This window comes from Corvus moneduloides, chromosome 5, assembly GCF_009650955.1.
Source record: "Corvus moneduloides isolate bCorMon1 chromosome 5, bCorMon1.pri, whole genome shotgun sequence".
NCBI lineage: Eukaryota > Metazoa > Chordata > Aves > Passeriformes > Corvidae > Corvus > Corvus moneduloides.
In genome coordinates, this window is record NC_045480.1 from 1,252,557 (window position 1) to 1,270,928 (window position 18,372).

At 49.4% G+C, this 18,372-nt stretch overlaps 2 long non-coding RNA genes across 2 annotated transcripts; both read right to left on the reverse strand.

Moving 5' to 3' along the window:
• Nucleotides 1–697: 697 nt before the first annotated feature.
• On the reverse strand, nucleotides 698–5,470 carry LOC116444813. The gene is made up of 5 exons (XR_004240535.1): nucleotides 5,010–5,470; nucleotides 4,666–4,894; nucleotides 4,430–4,575; nucleotides 2,322–2,401; nucleotides 698–1,732 (listed from the first exon to the last, which is right to left on the reverse strand). It is a non-coding gene; the product is annotated as an uncharacterized LOC116444813 (long non-coding RNA).
• A 7,459-nt stretch (nucleotides 5,471–12,929) lies between these two features.
• LOC116444751 lies at nucleotides 12,930–16,369 on the reverse strand. The gene is made up of 2 exons (XR_004240471.1): nucleotides 15,738–16,369; nucleotides 12,930–13,551 (listed from the first exon to the last, which is right to left on the reverse strand). It is a non-coding gene; the product is annotated as an uncharacterized LOC116444751 (long non-coding RNA).
• Nucleotides 16,370–18,372: the final 2,003 nt, after the last annotated feature.

Here is an 18,372-nt window from a genome sequence, read left to right on the forward strand (position 1 = left end):
TCTTCCCGTTGTCACTTGATCCTGTCCCATAAATCATGGACCCCTCCGTTGGACACTATCATGGAATAAATCAGGGAAAAGGGAAGTGTTAAAGGCTCTTTTTTGCAATAAAAACAGGAAAAATAGTTAAATGAGTCCAAATACTTAAAATAATTTAAAAAGACATTGGAGCTGAGCCCAAAGTCCAGCCTAGGGAAAGAACTGGATGCAGAATGTTGGGATGAGTGGGATTCACTGGGGTGGGCAGCTCCTGGAGTATCCAAAGCCAAGGCAGGGCTGTCCCTGATCCATTAGGGACAATCTGGGACAAGTCCTGCCCTTAATACTGATAGCTCGGTTTACTGGGCTGGGCTTTTTAGGTCTCTCCTAAATCTTCCAGTGGCAGTTTCCCAGTGTTCCCATCCCTGTAGAATCCAGGAGTCAATCAATCCAGGAGCATCCTGAAGCTTCCTGGGAGCATCCAAGGTCATGGGATGGTCAGCGGCTGCTTCCCTTAGAATTATGGAATGGTTCAGGTGGGAAGGGACCTCAAAGATGACCCAGCTCCGCCCCCTGCCACGGGCAGGGACACCCTCTGGAATGTGTGGGATCCCAGAGTCCAGAAATCAGGATAAGGATGAGGGTGAGGCCCTGGCACGGATATTCCCAGAGAAGCTGTGGCTGGAAGTGCCCAAGGTCAGGTTGGACAGGGCTTGGAGCAACCTGGGATGGTGGAAGGTTGGATCCATTTAAGGTCCCTTCCAACTCAAACCATTCCATAATTCCATGATTATCTGACCATAAATTATCCCAGAAATTTCCAAGAGACCGGTGGATAAAATAGTTTTTACTGGAGACTTATTTTTCCTGGAGAAGCCGCCAAAACCAGGACGACCTTCAGTGTCTTCTGTGCCCTGGATTCTCCATGAGGAAATGACTCTGACCTTCTCTGGGAACGTGGGAGAACATTCCGGGCGAACCGGAATCCAGGTTTATCGGATGCCTTTAGTCCTCCACAGTGGCCTAAAGGCCGGACTGGATTGAACCCCTGCAGCATCTCCAGAAGGTTCTGGAGTGGCCCAGGAGCCTCACCCACCCGCCAGACTGAACCACCTCACGGGTTAACAAACTTCCTTCCTTCCCATTCCGCTCCAGATGCGATTCCGGCTCAGTGGAGCAACCAGTTGGCTCCTGGAGCTTCCACCTGGCTGGGACCTGTGTGCCAGGTTCTCTTCCAAAAATATCCCGGTGGCTCCTCTTCCTGGTGAACTGTCACCTACTCAGAGTTCACCACATTTTCTGGGAGGGCCTGGAGTCCTTCCGGTCGGGAGCGATTCCCACCCAACGGAGTCGCACTTTCGGCTTCGTTGCCTCAGTGCGGGTTGTGCAACCCCTTGGCAGAATTCCCAATCATTTGTAACTTGTTGTCTCCGTGTTTTGATAGGAAAAATAGCTCAAAGGCACTGTTAATAAATCCCTTCATCCCTGGCATTCCCTGTGTCCCGTGCTCCATCCACAATCGCCGGAGCAATCGTGGCCCTTTGGTCCCGTGATGATATCCCAGATCCAGAGACTGGGTGAAACCTGGGAGAAGAGGAACACTGACATTCCCTACGGATTGAGCAAGGCTTTGCTTCACCTGGACATGGGAGTTGTGATTTATCCAGCTTTTCCATGGCTGGAACGTTGCTTTTCCCGTTTCCATCACACGTTTCCTGGTCTCCTCTGTGTTCTCCTGATGCCAAGCTGGAAACTACAGGAGGAAGAAAAGAAAAATTTGCCTCCCTCTGCTCACCTCTGGAATGAGGACATTTCCCAGCGCTCCCTCTCCTTTTCCTGAAACCTTAGCAGGGACTGAGACTCCGACCTGGAAGCAGCGCCAGGGAGAGCCCTTCCTTGGAAAGAATTCCTTTGATTTTGCCTTGGAACTTGGCCTCTCCTCACCTTCTTCTCCCATCTGCTGATGGGACAAATGGAATCCAAGTCATGAGGCAGATCCATGAACAAGCAACACGATAAGCCAAAAGCTCAGTCTTCCAGCCAGGAATGTTTTCCAGGGCTGTTTTGTGGTGCTCACCGCTGGAATTAGTTGTTCAATGAGCAGATTTTTGATTTTCCAGGAGGGATTTGATATTTCTTTGGAGGAAATCCCAAAAAAAGACCCTGCACGGATGAGGTTTCTCTGACTCCTGCCTTGGAGCAGCGAAACGAGACGTCTCCGGAAAACTGAACAGCGTGGCAAAGCTTTCCATGGATTTTCAACCCCTTAGACATAGGGAGCTACAAATCCTGGATATTTACCTGAATAAATAAATAAAATAAATAAAATCCTGGATATTTACTTGAATCTCCTCTTCCCTCAGTCTTTGTCTCCCAGAAATTTTAAGCTCGAGCCCATTCCTTGCTTTGTAGGCTCATGAACCTGCAAGTGCAGAAGATCAGGTTATGGAATTGTCCTTGGGATGCTCATGGAAGTTGTTGCTTTCTTTTCAGGATGCACTTCCCAGAACCAAAAGACGTTTTGGGACTATTCCCACTTTCTTTTCTTTTTCATGGAATTCCCTGTGATCAAAATGGCCCCTTCTTATCAAAGGCACCAGAGGATAAAACACGACCCCAAAAATGCTCCTCAGGGAAGTGGCAAAAAGTCAGGAATGGGGGAGGGAGGGAAGGAGGGAAGGATCTGGGATTTGACAACACTCATAAAATAAATAAATCCGTGCATCCTCCAAGGGAAAGCTTAGGACGTTTCCAGCCTCACTCACCGGCTGCGAACACGGATCCATCCTCATCCCTTTTCCCTCATTTCTGAGGGATGAACCACACAAAACCCCAAGCTCTGAAGGCACCTGGAAACCTTCCTGGTCTGTGCCGTGGAAGATGAAGCTTTGCCTCAATCCAAGGTTTTTTTGGGAAAGAACCAGGCCTTACACATTTGCCCTTTCCTCTGGATTTCTCCTCTTTTCCCAGGGAATCCCCTGTTGACAGGATTCGACAACACTCTCAAGAGTCTTTTACGGATTTAATCCATGGAAAAAGACCTTTATTTTCCCTGTACTTTTCAGGAAGCAGCAGGAGCAGGGTTAAATCCCAACAGGCCTCCTTCTCCCTGACTTGGCCCCAACTGGAAGGGCCTGGAGGCTGAAACAAAACAACCCCCAAAAAATGGGAAAAACAACTTTTGTTTCCAAATAAACAAATTCCCTCTGCCCTCAGGTGTGGGACTCCATGAAATCTCCCTCCTCTGCCAAGGCCTGGGCTCCATGTGGAGTCCCTGGCTCTGGAAGAATTTGAGGGATGCTCCAGGCCCTGAGGAAGGCGGGGGGTGACCCCACCCTCCCTTCCATGCCCTTTTCCAAGCCATCTGTGCTTTTTCCCGTGCTCCTAAAGGATTTTCAGTTGTCCTGTTGTTGTTTTTCCTAAGCCCAGCCCCACCGGAGCTCTGCCTCTGGATCCGGGGTTTTAATGGATCTCGGGAAGGACCTGTGGGGTTCACACAAAGGTTCTGCTGGAGCAGGGAGAGCTGGGATGGGGCTGCCAAGGCTAACGGGAGCTTTCCTGGAGCCACATTCCAACCAGGATATAGCAGGGATGGTGCCTAAATTTCCCCCTTCCAGGAACAGCCAGGCTGCAGCGATCCTGCTCCATTTCCCATTCCGATCCCTGGTGCTGCACTCGTTTTGTTTCTTTGGATCCAGGATCACCTCGGGTTTAATTCTGGGGTGATCAACCTGAGTGTCCTTCCCAGAATCCCAGATCGGTTTGGGTTGGAAGGGACCTTAAATCCCATCCAGTTCCAAGGGCAGGGACACCTCCCACCATCCCAGGTGGATCCAAGCCCCAGTGTCCAGCCTGGCCTTGGGCACTGCCAGGGATCCAGGGGCAGCCCCAGCTGCTCTGGCAATTCCAGCCCAGCCCCTCCCCACCCTCCCAGCCAGCAATTCCTTCCCGATATCCCATCCATCCCTGCCCTCTGGCAGTTTAAAATGCCTTTCTTGGACAGGATAGCAATAAAATAGGGATTTTTAACCCCCGAGATTCCCAGAGAACAGAAAATGCATTTGTATCATCCATGGAGGGAATAAAGGCACCGGAGATTTTGGGATATTTGTTTCACCCAGCTGTGTTCATTTTCAGGTGAAGCTCACGTATCACCTCCTTCAAAGACATCAAACTTCCCAGGATCCCAGGATCACTGAGGTTGGAAAAGCCCTCCAGGATCACCGAGTCCAACCTGGGGCCAATCCTCACCTTGGCACTGAGTGCCACATCCAGACATTCCTTGGATACCTCCAGGGATGGGGACTCCAAATCTCCCTGGATGCCTCCAATGCCTGACCACCCTTTCCATGGAGAAATTCCTTGCATTTGCCTTGTTTTCCAGCCCTTTTCCCATGTTTTTTTGCTCTCAGTACGTCCCATCACCACTTTGGGACAACTCTTATGTCACCTTTTCTTCCTTGACGTGTGTCTGCATTCCTGCTGGACCTGAAATCCCTTCCCACTCCTGCCAACACCCAGTAACTTCTTCCAGATCCATTCGTTTCCCTTGTAGTGGGAAAAGGGAATCTTGAGGATATCAGCTGTCCACAAATCCTGGAAAAAACAATGGATGGGTGGAAAAAACCAGACATAAATCCGTGCATCCTCCAAGGGAAAGCTCGGGACTTTTCCAGCCTCACTCACCAGCTGCGAACACGGATCCATCCTCGTCCCCTTCCCCTCGTTTCTCTGGGATGAGAGGAAAGAGAGAATGAAATACAAAACCCCAAGCTCTGAAGGCACCTGGAAACCTTCCTGGTCTGTGCCATGGAAGATGAAGCTTTGCCTCAATCCAGGGGTTTTTTTGGGAAGGAACCAGGCCTTGCACACTTGCAATTTCCTCTGGATTTCTCCTCTTTTCCCAGGGAATCCCCTGTTGACATAAACAATATTTATTTGCAGGTGGCAGAAGCTGAGTAAGGACCTTTAGGCTGGATTTGGGATGAGTAAGTGGAAAATCCCTGAATTTCAGCCTGGGGTTTGCTCACCTTTCAGGAGAGAAATTCCTGCCAGCTCAATTTTCCTGTTTCATGGAGCAACAGGACAATTCCAGCTCCCTGCAGCCAGGGAATTCATAACGGAAAGGTGCTTCGGGATTGGGATCGCTGCAGGCGACTCAAAACACTTAATAGATCTTAATTAATTAATTAACACATGCTGGCCACCTAATTGGTCAGTTTGGGGTATCTGGGTAGAAGCTGAGAAACGAAACGAGATTCCCAAACTGCTCAAGGATGGAGCTGAGATGTCACCACTGCGTTGGAATCCTCTCTTGTGGTGCTGCGGAAGGTGTTGGGATAATGAACTCCCTGGACCAGGCTGGGATCGGGGATATTTTGATTTGCTGTGTGATCCAAATTTTTGCTTCGACTGGAAACTCTTTGGGACAGCAACTGTGCTCTTGTGTCTTCTTCTGGGACACCAACCCAAGAGCGCCCAGTTGGCTTCATATTCCTTGCCAAGAAAGGAGAATATTAAGGAGATTTAGATGGGATAATGGGAAGGAATTGCTGGCTGGGAGGGTGGGGAGGGGCTGGGCTGGAATTGCCAGAGCAGCTGGGGCTGCCCCTGGATCCCTGGGAATGCCCAAGGCCAGGCTGGACACTGGGGCTTGGAGCAGCCTGGGATGGTGGGAGGTGTCCCTGCCCATGGATGTTGGACTGGATGATTTTTAAGGTCATTCCAACCCAACCCATTCCACAATTCCATGATAAATGGCTTTTCCAGAGGTGTTGGCAGGAGTGGGAAGGGATTTCAGTGCCGAGAGGAACCCACAAGTCAAGGCAGGGCAGGTGAAGTAAGAGCTGTCCCAAACATGCAGCAAGCAAAGAACATGGAGAAAGGGGTGGAAAACAAGGAGAGCTCACGGCTTCAGCTGGGGAAGGAGCCCCGGGAAGTGGAGGAGGTGCGGAATTGTGATGAAAGGGGTGTGGAGGTGCAGGGTGTGGGAGGCAAAGTGATGCCAGAGGCCTCGGAGAGTTGGGCAATCCATGGGGGAGAAAGGGCAGGACGTGGTGCCAGGTCAAGGACAGCAGGAGAAAAGGAAAAACCGGAATATCTCCCCCATTTCCCACCTCTCCCTGCAAGGAGAATCATCCAGGGAATGCCCATCAGGACACGAGGCTGAAAATCCAAACCAAGGAGCACTGGGCATCAAGGCAAAGAGGCCGCAGGAATCCCGAGGGATCCTTTCTCCAGCTCTGGGCCACTCATTCCCTCAGGGAATATTTTACTTGCCACAAAATAAAATAAATACACAAATAAAACGTATAAATATATCAAATTCGGGTCCATTATTTCAGCTGTTTGCGGTAATTAATTACATTTTTTTTTATGTCAGAGGAACGAAACGGAAACCAAATGAAATGGTGGAATTTTCCTGCCTGAGATTTTATTCCCCTCCTGAAATTTAATTATGAGAATATGTTTAGAGAAGAAAACCTACTGTAATTCCTCTCGGTCAAAGGATGAAATCCATTTGTCCTGAAAGGGAATTTTAGGAGTTTGGGTGGTTGAGAAATTCTATTTTTTCTTGTGTTTGCTCCAAACCCATCCCTTGTTTATCTCCCAAATCAACAACTCATGGATTTAAGAGCGCTGGGACGACCGGAGTCGTGTCTGGATGAAATGTGAAGCCTCATTTTTGATTTAAGAGCTGAGCAAGTCCCATCTTGCCCAAATTAGGGCAATTATGGCCCATCTAAACCGACCATCCTGCTTTGGATTAGGCTGGAAATATTCCTAGGAGGGGCTGTCTCCCTCAGTGGCTCCGCACCTGGAATCAATGAGCTTCCCAAACAATGTCAGGCTGGGTTGATCCAACTGCAGCCTCTCCAAGATGGGGGATGTTGGAGCAGGTTCCTTCCAGGCTGTTCCTCCTCTTGGAATAAAGGGAAGAGGTTTGGTTAAAGCACTGCCAGTGGCTCACATTCCAAGAAGGAATGAGACCGGACCACGGGAAGAGATATTGGGGATTTACGTGCCTGGAAATTCCAGCTGGAATTCCTGAAACCTATCCAGAAAGTTAAGGAAGTCTGAATTGTTGTGTTGTCCCAGCAAGGAACCATTTTATGCTCCTGGAATGACATTCCCTGAGCCAGGGAGGACTCCAGGGCCCAGAAAGTCCCAGTCCGGCAGTTTCTGGGCTAAATGGAGCCCTAAACCCCAAGCAATGCCAAGAAAACCCCGTGTGACTGCCCAAGAGACTCCAGACTAGACCCAAAATCTGGGAATACACAGCCAAACAACCTGGATATCCAGCATGTCTCAACTCCCAAGGAAAGCAGGAACCTGCTGGACAACCTCCGAGTCCCATGGAGACTCAGTAAATAAACGAGAACTATTTAAGAATTTTCTGGGAGTGGGTCTGACACGCCCACCATGGGCAATCAGTGACTTCCACCCCAAATTTCCCTCATTTACAGTATTTCTAATGCATGGATTTGCACATTGGGAAAGAAGATGGAGAGATCTTCATATTACCTATCCGCAATTCCCAACAGTGGGGTGGAGCTGATGGCTCCAGAAATTTTTCCTACAGCCAGAGGAGCTCCGAGAGGCAAAGACTGACCCAGGGGTCTTCTCCTGGCCTTTGGTCCTAAATCCCAAGCTGAGAAAGGCTCCGGTTTCTTTTGGATCATCTCTAAACCCAACAGAAAAATTTTCCAGGGATAACACCACAAAACACGTGAGGAGAGCCAGGGAAAAACGGATTCTCCTGGGAAGGAAAAGTTCCAAACCGGGTGATCCTTAAGGTCCTTCCAACCAAGACTCTCTGTGATTTCTTCCAGCTTAGCTCTGATAATGTCCAAGGAGCAGGATCCCAGCCTGGATTCTGGGGTCAGGCTCCACCGGATGGAGCCATCTGGGACCCGTTGGGATTTTCTGGAGATTTAATCCTGTCTGTAGGACAGGGATTCATGTGGAGGCCTCCTGGGAAAGCCCTGCTGGAAAAACGTCACCATTCCAGGCTCTCTCAGGCTCTCCATCCCACACCTGGACAGCCTTGGCCATAAGAGCAACACCGATTGTCCCATTCCAGCATATCCAGGAGTGGATCTCTCCGGGATGATGTCTTGGAAGTCTGGGCTGCTCCATCCTCCACAAACACCCACGGATACAAGCACAAGGTTCCTTCTCCTCCCTCAGCCCTTGGAATGAGGGACTCTGGGATGGACCTGAAACCTCCTCTGGGAGTGAGGGCACCGTAATTCCCTGGGAGGGAATCACGTGGAGCCAGTTATCCAGAGAACTGGATAAAATAAAATAAAATAAAAATATTAAAACGTGGAATTCCACAGGGAATTTTGGGCTTGGTTCCAGAGTGCACTTCCGGTCTCCTGGTTCAGAAGATCCAGAGGAGAAAGCGAAGAGTTCCCAAACCTGAGGTGATTCCAAGCCTGAAGAGCTTTGGGGTGAAGCACTCGAGAAGCAAATCCTGGCTGGGAAGAAAGGGAATGGAACAGAGGTCTGGACAAAGCTGTCCTGGAGAAGGTGATTGAAGGATGGATCATCATCATCATCACCATCATCATCATCACCATCATCACCATAACCACCATCATCATCATCATCACCATCATCATCACCATCATCACCATAACCACCATCATCATCATCATCACCATCACCTCATCTCACACCCCGCTGTCAGCAGCTCAAACCAAAGCTGTTGGGTTCTTTCCCCGTGTCAGGAGTTTAAGAGCTCATTGTCCCAAAGAATGGGAGGGTTCACAGGGACAACAAAGTTCCAGAGAGCGGATCCATCCCAGACTATGAAAAAACAGGGAAAATCAATCCTGGCTCCCACTTTTGGAGCTTTCTCAGCCTAAATTTAGACCCTGAGGGACAGCGACGGCCCCTGGGGTCATTCCCTGCTCATCCCAACTGTCCACGTGTGCTCAGGGACTTCCAGACCCTCTGGAACCTCTAAAAAGGGTTGGAAAACAAAGGACCAACAGCTGGGACAAATGATTCCCACCCTTCCCTACCCATCGTGGTGGGATCACCAACTGGGAATTCGTGTCCACAAATAAACACGGAAATACAACACTGAGGGTTCTCCTGAGCCCCCTCAGATGTCTCCCACCAGGAAAAACGAGTCTGGACCTTAAAGCTGATGGAATTTCGGAGGACGGAGTGTTGAGAGGAGCTGACTTAGATGATCCTTATGGATCTTCTCCAGCTCGGAATGTTCCATGATTCCACGATTTGATGGTTGATATCTGCCATCGGGTTTGGCCACTGGGGTTGTCCTCAACCACGTCCACTTCCAGAAGCTCCGGGGTGAGCTCTGAATCCCAAATGCTGGAGCCCAGAGCCTCTCCAGGAGCTCCCAGATGGTGAGAGGGGAAAGGAAAAGCTCCCAGAGGAAGTTGGAGGGCTGAATCTTTATCATCAATGAGTTATCAACCTGTGATAAGGAATTCCTGACCCCAGTTTAGGAGGAAATGTGGGGGGACATGCAGGAATTCTCCGGGGAGAAAGACCAAAATAGAGAAAGGCTAAATAAGGGAGAAGAAATCCAAGGGGACACAGAGGTCCCTCACTCCCAGAGGTCCCTGGATTCATGGAAAATCATCCTGGATGAATAGAAATTCATTAAAATACCTTTTTTTTTTTTTTTTGAACATGGGAATTCGTTATCGAATGACTCCATTGGAATTCCAGGCTTTTTGGCCAGCTGGGGCCATGTCGTTTCCTAAATTCCTGGGAGCCGATCCCCGAAACCCTGATGGTGAAGGAGCTCCATACCCCGGCTGTGAAAAACCTCTCAAGGTGACAACCCCTGTCCCCACCCTCCCCTTCTCTGAAGTGATTCCTGCAGCAGAATTCCGGGGCAATTCCCTCGGGAGAAATTACAGGAGGGGATTCCAAACTAATTCCTCCCGCCTGGAATTCCTCCAGGCCATTCCCTGAACCGCCAAGACAAGGAGAAACCAAACGATGCCGCGGGATCTTGGAGCGCAAGCGGTGCCTGGAGCCTCTCTGGATTTGTTGGAGCGCCTCAGTTTTCTGTGGCTGTCCCTGCTCCAGAAACCCGCAATTCCCAAAAATCCTGTCTTCCCAAAGCTGCAGTTCCTCTGGGAAAAGGCCTCTGACAGGAAGGCAGGAGTCTGGGGTGCTGGGGGTGGGGGAAGAGGGGATGTCAGAGCGTGACAAACCCCCGTGTCCGCCAAAGCTGGGATTTCCTCTGGAAAGCCTCCTCTGGAATGATGAGGGTTGGGAACACGGGAAGGATGCAGCACAGAGAATCAGGATTCTCCACCCCATCCATGTTACCCTGGGAGCCATCCCGAGCCCAGGAGCCAGGATAAGGCACTCGACTCCCGGGATAATGCACTCCTGGGTGACTCAGGCTCACGGGGAGCAGGACTGGCACTTCCCAGCCTCAGAGGAGCGAGGAAAACAGGGGTGGGAAGATGGAAAAATCCCTTAACTCCTCAGAAATCCAGTCCAGGAGGGGCTTAATTCCCGGACAATTCAGGGCACGGCTTCCCAAGAATGTTTCCCGGACGCAGAGCAGTTTGTTGGTCCTCACCGCCAGCTCCTTCGCTTCCAGAGGCTCCAAGGAATGCCCAAAGCATCACCTCAACTTCCAAAGTTTTTCCTCACAGGCTTGGAGTGATGGACAGACTAAAAATCCATGGACAGACTAAATATCCATGGACAGGTGATGATGGATCCACTGAAAATCAAGGGATCCACTAAAATAAATGGATTTTTTTCCACCTGGCTGCTTGCAGGGAAAAAAAGAAAGGCCCAGGATTATCTTTGATCCATCCCTAAAAAACACAAATTACGGGAAAAAAAGTGGGGTTAGCCACGGAAAAAGCAAATCCCAACTACCCAACCGATCCTGCTGAACGTCTCCCAAGCCTTTGGATAATGGGAGCAGCCGTCGTCGCTCTCCAACTTATAATTGCCAAAGGAGTGTCCCCATGGATAATTAATGAGGGTGCTTTAATTAAGGACCCGGAGTAACGAGGCGCAAAACAACTCCAGCTGCTGTGGGGAGGGATCCAAATCCTATCTCTAAATCCATGGAGAAAGGAATGAGGCTGTGGGAATGGGGGCCGAGTCCAGAGGGTGAGGATCTTTCCCTGGTCCGTGTCCTATCATTAAGTGCCGTGAAATCACCCAACATCAAAGGAGCGGGGCAGGAATGTGGCGGATGCCGCTTCCCCATAATTGTCTGGAAAATGAAGGCTCCGCCGTGCCAGCCATTGTGTGTTAAATATCCCGAGGTGGGAAGGTCGAGCCTGGAAAAAGCAGGAGTGTCCAGGAGCCAGGCAAGGCAGCATTCCCAAACAACCGGCGCTGGGCAGCTGGTTGCCTCCCATCCTGCCTGGACACCGCGTTTCATTCCCGGGTTGCCAAAGGGGTCGCCCTGCGGCCGAGATCCCAACTGGAGCCTAAGGAATTGATTCATCCCGGGGGCAAAAAAATCCTTTGGAATTGAGTGGAAAAGGAGGAAGCAGCCACTGAAGCCAGGGAAAGTTTAGCCAATGGGAGGTTTAGGAGATCATGGGAGGATTTATCCAGGAAAAGGCCTGGCTGGGGTTTGCTTGGGAATTTGAGGGGCAGAGGGAATTCCAAATCCATTGGAATTAAGTGAAAAAGGAGGAAAACAGCCACTGAGGCCAGGAGGGTTTAGACAAGGGAATGCTTAGGGAGAACGTGAGGATTTGTCCAGGAAAAGGCCTGGATGGGGTTTTGCTGGGAATTTGGGGCTGGAGGGAACAGCAGCACCTTGGATTTGCTGCCTCTGCAACATTCCAGAGGCCTAAAAAGGTGAGGAATTCTCCATGGACACAGAAATTTGGTAAAAATCCCTTTTCCTTCCCCCGGCACTTCCCAGCCCAGCACATCCCGGATTTTGGGGGCTCCCCCACCCCCTGCACACACAACACCGGGCACTTTTCCATGCTGGAATCTGCTTTTCCAGCCCTGCTTTGGATGATTCCAACAACAGCACTTCCACAGCTTCCCGTGTGGGGAGACTTTTCCCTCCTGCCGCAGATCTCCAATCCTGCCCTGCTTCCCTGCCCTGGAGTGACCTTTGTGGGAGCAAGGCTCATTCCAGGCTCGTGGACACCATTCCTGAGGTGCACGTGCATCCTCCAGCATTCCTACTCTCCCTGGAATTTGCAGCCGCTCTGCCAGCGCTGCTTCCGCACGGGAAAACGATGGGATTGCTCGGGATCTGCAGAGGAAATCTGCAGGAAAAGCGAGCGGTGGGTCTGGCTGGGTTGGACTCGATCCCGGACGGGTTTTCCAACCTAAAAGATCCTGGGATTTAACCCTTGTGCTGCTGGAGGCTCATTCCAAGCCTGGCAGCCTGGAGATTCCATGGTGGGGGTTTTTTGTTTGTTTGTTTGTTTGTTTGTTTTTTCCAGGAGGAAAATTCCCATTCCTGGCCGGGCTTCAGCTGCTCCGTTGCAGTTTCACTTGGAGAAGTTCCTCCGCTCCCCTGGGATGTTCCCAACTAGTCCGGACAAAGCTCGGGACACAGCCACGAGCACGTAGGGGGAGAGGGATGGAGCAAATTCCTTAATGAGCTTTTTCCCAGCCCTAATTCCTGTGATCCCATGACTTCACCTCCCAAACGAGCTGTTGCTTCATTCCGCTGGCATGGGACGATTCCCGAGTTCCACCCCATCCAAACAGGAGGGGAGTGCCCCCCTCCCTCTATTCCTGCTTCGGAAAATGCTTTATGATCCATTGGGATGAAAAGGGGCAATGCTGATGTCAGGAATTATAAACCGTGATTAAATTCCGGCTCCCAAAAATTCTCCCGTTTGAATTTGGGAATTGTTTTCATGGCGAGACAAAATCCCCAGGAACAACCCCAAATTCCAGGCTCCTTGAGGCAACTCCTTAATATTGTTTGATAAATGAACTTAATATTCCCGAAAGCTGAGAGGGCTTCATCCCTCTCCCTTTATTTTTTAATGGGAAAACACCCAGCACCAATTTTCCAACATCCAATAATTAGGATTATTAATAACTCCCATCTATGGAGCAGCTTTGATCCCAGAGCTCGGCACAAACAATTGTGGGGATTTGCAGCATCGGGAGCTCAGCAAAGCTCAGCTTATCCATCCTCCCACCACCCACAGCAGCACAAATCCCCCAAAAACGCTGGGATATCCAGCCGTAATTTTTATCTCGTTAACACTCGGATAATCACCTCATCCACTCCTAAAATATCACCAGTGCGGCAGCAGCAACTCTGGAAAATGACCGGAAACAACCCAAATTGCAGGAGGGGGGGTTTGGGGTTGGCTGCTTGGATTTGGGGTTTCTCTTTTCCAGGCTTCTGTGGGATCAGCAGAGCTGGAGCCGAGCCAGGGACCCCACCCCCACTCTTGCAAAATCTTCACAGGGAATGATTGCAGAAGTGGCCGAACTTGGGGTTTCTGCCTCATCCGGGGATTCTGCTCCAGTGTCACCCAAAAAAGGGTCCCGGTGCTGCTTCAGGAGGAGCAATCCAGGGGCGAAGCGGGAAGAGGAGGGATGGGAGGCTCCCTGAAATCCACACAATGAAATTCCCGGTTTAGGTGAAGTGACGCTTGGTCACACAGGTCTCGACATAGAATCATGGATCGGGTGGGAAGGGACCTTAATTCCCACCCCATTCCATGGGCAGGGACACCTCCCACTATCCCAGGTGGATCCAAGCCCCAGTGTCCAGCCTGGCCTTGGACATTCCCAGGGATCCAGGGGCAGCCCCAGCTGCTCTGGCAATTCCAGCCCAGCCCCTCCCCACCCTCCCAGCCAGCAATTCCTTCCCAACATCCCAGCCCAAGCTCCCCTTTCCCACTGGGAAGCCATTCCCTGCCTCCTGGCCCTCCAGGCCTTGGCCCCAGTCCCTCTGCAGCTCTTCTGGAGCCCCTTTAGGCCCTGCAAGGGGCTCGCAGCTCTCCCTGGCTCCTTCCCTTCTCCAGGGCAACATTCCCAGCTCTCCCAGCCTGATCCAGAGCAGAGGGGCTCCAGAGCCCTGGGATCAGTGGCTCCAGCATCCCATGGGATAAGAACTTTGGTTCAGGACACAAAACTGCCACCTCCAGCAGCAGGATGGGGACGGGGATCTTCCTGGAATGGGGTTTGGAGTGAAGTTCATGGAATTTTTGCTCCTTTAGGCCAGGTTTAACTGCAGAAAGCTTTGGAAATCCTGATCCTTAAAGGAATTCCAGGACCTGAATGTGGCTTAAACACCCTCAGCCCAGGCTGAGTTTAAATTCAAGCCTAACCTGACCTCAGCAGAGGCTGGGTCTGACTCACAGAGGCCGAGATTAAGGCTGGAGCCGCGGCTCTCCCGCCTCCCACACCCTGCCCGAGTTACTCTGATCCTTATCTCTGGCTCCTGCAGCTCCTTGATCCTTGGAAAATCACCCTCATCCCGAAAAAAAGCGCCATGCCGTCCTTCCCCAAACCGATCGGAACAGCGGGTCCGAAGGAAACAAGGATGAGGATCCTCGGAGGCCAGGAGGGATGGACTGGGCAGGAGGAGGTGAAAAGTGGGAACGCAGGAGCAGGAGACAGGGATTTGTGCCCACAGCCCTGGGAATGAGGCGGCAATAGCCAGAGGAGGCAGCCTGAGCCCGGAATTCCACCCTGGAGAGGACCAGGAGCAGCTGGAGAAAATCCAGGATGAGGGGGAGAGAGCATGGAAAGGATGAAGGAAACAGGGATGGTTTATGGGGAAAGATGAGGATCGGCCGGGCGAGGAAAAGGATGATCCCATCCCTGCTCCGGGATTTGAATTTCAGCGGGAGAGACGGATGGGAGGGAAATCAGAGATAAGGAAAAGGAATGGATTGCCGGGAAGGGGTGAAGGAGCCATCGCTGCTGCCGGAGGGTTTCGGGAATGGGTTGGACAATCTCAGGAATGACGCAGGGAAAGCTCATCCCGCCCCAGGGCCAGGAGTTGGACTGAGTGACCTCTGGATTTCCCTCCCGCTCCCGGTTCCTGCGGTTTGGGGAATTCTTGGAGCTGTCGGAGCCCTTCATGCCAGATCCAAGGAAGGCACCACGCACCAGGACACCGGGATGTGGGTATGGAGCAGCTCCAGGATCCCACAGCGGGTTTGTGTCTGGCTCGGTGTTCACAGAATCCGGGCATTCCCAAAGGAATGATGGATTCCCTCATCCGGTGGATCCCAGCACGGCGGGACCTTCCAAACCAAACCACGCCCACACCCCCTCCACTCCCTCAGTCCCATTTTTTATGGGAATAACAACAAACTTGGAGGGAAAAAAACCCTGTTCTGCAAACCCGCTGGATCGTTGTGGGGATTGTTTATATCCCATGGCATTTCCAGGGATTCCCCCCCCCCTCCCAAAATTCCTTCTTCACCTTTTATATCAATAAAGTTTTGCATTTCTACTTCCAAAGGCGCGGCTCCGGAGAGGAACCAGCCGCATGAGGAACGGGAAGCTGCTTTTTCCCGACCTCCTGGGCCAGATCTGGGAATGTGCCGAGCAAATTCCATTGTCCTCCTTCCGCGGATCCCAATTTTTACCCGTTTAGGATGACAGAGCCGGAATTATTCCCGCCAGCTGAGGAGCTGCCTATCCCAGATCCCAGCTGGGCCTTTCCCAACAGCAGAGCCCTGGAATCCCGGCCAAAATCTAATTGGCGTTAATTACGTTCCGTCTCCCGAAATTCCCCCGAAGGTTTCCATGGATTCCTCCCCGCTTCCTGCCCTGACCTGTTGCGGAGCGTGGATGTGCGGAGTCCAACAGCTGCTGCTCCATCCCAAATTTTATGGCTGCCCAGATGGAGGGAAAGGAATTGGGAATTGTTTCCTCATTATCCGGAAGGGGAATTTCCAGAGCTACCTAAAAAAATTCATGAGAAAAAGGGGCAAAAGGCGGATTCTCCGTGGATAAAATAAACCGGTCCCACATTCCATGATTTCCTGGGAGCACAGCAGCTCCTGTTGGAGGTGGATCCGCTGGATATAATTTGGGATATAAATCCCAAATTTTAGCAGGATTGGGTCAATTTATCCTTCACCAAACCACACCTGAGCCAAATCCATCCTGCCTGGAGTTTAGGGATATAAACATGGATTTAATGAGGAAAATGTGGATGGAATGGTGGAAATAGGGATTTTTAAGGATATAAATCCATAATTCGGGGTGAGAGAGAGATTTGAAATCATCGAAACTTCCAAAGTCTCTGCAGGGATTTCCCCACAACTTCCGGTTTGGATTTCCCAGTTCAGCAGGAATTTCATCTTTCAGCCCCTTGGAATATTAAAGGAGCTGAAGGAATGAAATAATAGGAAAAAAAAAAGATAAAAATTATAAATAAAAAAATATATAATATATAACATATAAAAATAAGATATATAAAATACATAGCATATAAAAATAAAATTATATATCTCTAAAATGTATAACATAGAAATAGTGAAAGAATATAAGCAAAATAATAAAAATATAATGAATAATATATATAAGATACATTAGGTATAAAATATAAACGATAAAATAATAGAAATAGTAAAAAATAGAAATAATAAAATAATAGAAATAAGATAATAGAACTGTAAATAATATATAGAAATTCTATATTCTACAGAGAATATAAAAAATAACAGAAATGAAATAGTAAAAATAGAAATAATAATATATAAAACGTAATAAGTGTAAAATATAAATTATATAAATAACATAAACAAAATAATAAAAATCGAAATAATATATTAAATATATCCCACATAAAACATAATAGAAAATAATATAAATTAAGTAATAAAGCTAAAATCATAATATATAAAATGCATTTGATGTAAACTATAAATAATATAAAATAGCAATATAAATAATAATATATAAAAATATATTAGATATAAAAGATGAAGAATAAAAATACTATAAACGAAATAAAAACCTATAAATAATATAGAAAATATATTCTAGACAAAACCTAAATAATATAAATATAAATATATTAATAAAATTATAAATGCTAATATAGAAAATATATCAGAGAAACTAGAAAATAATATAAATATAATACAAATATTATGAAATTTGACTGCAAGCCCAGGCCCTTGAGCACAGAGCAAACAAAGCTGCCAGGATTATTCCAAATTATTCCGAATTACTGGGAAGGGAAGGGACGGGGACGGGGACGGGGACGGGGGAGGGGGAGGAGGAGGGGGAGGGGAGGAAAGGAAAGAAAGGAAAAGAAAGGGAAAGGGAAAGGGAAAGGGAAAGGGAAAGGGAAAGGGAAAGGGAAAGGGAAAGGGAAAGGGAAAGGAAAGGAAAGGAAAGGAAAGGAAAGGAAAGGAAAGGAAAGGAAAGGAAAGGAAAGGAAAGGAAAGGAAAGGAAAGGAAAGGAACTGGGATAACTGGGAATGTTCATCGTGGAGAAGAGAAGCTTGGAGATGACCTAATTGTGACCTTCCAGGACCTGAAGGGGACGTGGGACAGGAACTCCTGGACTTTCTTGTTCCTGGCGCTTTCCAAGCCCTCCATGCAAACTAAACTCGGTCTGGAAGATTTTTCCAGGGCTCTGTCCCGTGGGATTTCATGGGATGGGACAGATTTTCCTGGCTGTTGGTCTCACTCTTCCTGGTGGTGTCGGGAGAGGCCCTGATCGACCTCAAAATTCCCTTGCGGGGACAAAGATTTGGGGCTGCTCTTGGCTCTTCCCAGCCCTCCGTGGGATATTTTTTACCCTCGAAGGATGCAGATCCTTCCCTGTTCCCAGATTTTCGGATCCCACACCTGGGAGAGGAAGGAGCCAGAGGAAACCCAAAGGTTTCTGCCACAGGAGCTGCTTTTTTCCTCTCTTGCCAGGAATTTTTGTGGCACTGGGGATGAGGTGACAGCTCTGCTTCTCCTCAGGTGTCTCCTTAAAGGAGAAATATCCCAGCTTCCGTGAATCCAAGAAGTAATTCCAAGTTTTATTATTCAGACATTTCACGGACATCAGACTCAGAAATTAATTTAGGATTAAATTCCTGCTCATTATCCCTGGTTCTGGCATTAGTCCACAAGGAAAATAGGAGCCACTCCAGGTCCAATCCCTCAAAGTCAGGGAATAAACCAAACCTGGTGCTCAGTGCTGGCTGTGGGAGAATCCATGGTCTGTCAAGGACGAGGAATCATGGAAAGGTTTGGGTTGGAAGGACCTTAAAGGTGTTTTCATTCCAACCCCAACACCTCCCACTATCCCAGCTGGATCCAAGCCCCAGTGTCCAGCCTGGCCTTGGGCACTGCCAGGGATCCAGGGGCAGCCCCAGCTGCTCCGGCAATTCCATGCCAGGGCCTCACAGGGAGGAATTTCTTCCCAACATTGCACCCGAATCTCTCCTCATTCCGTTTCAA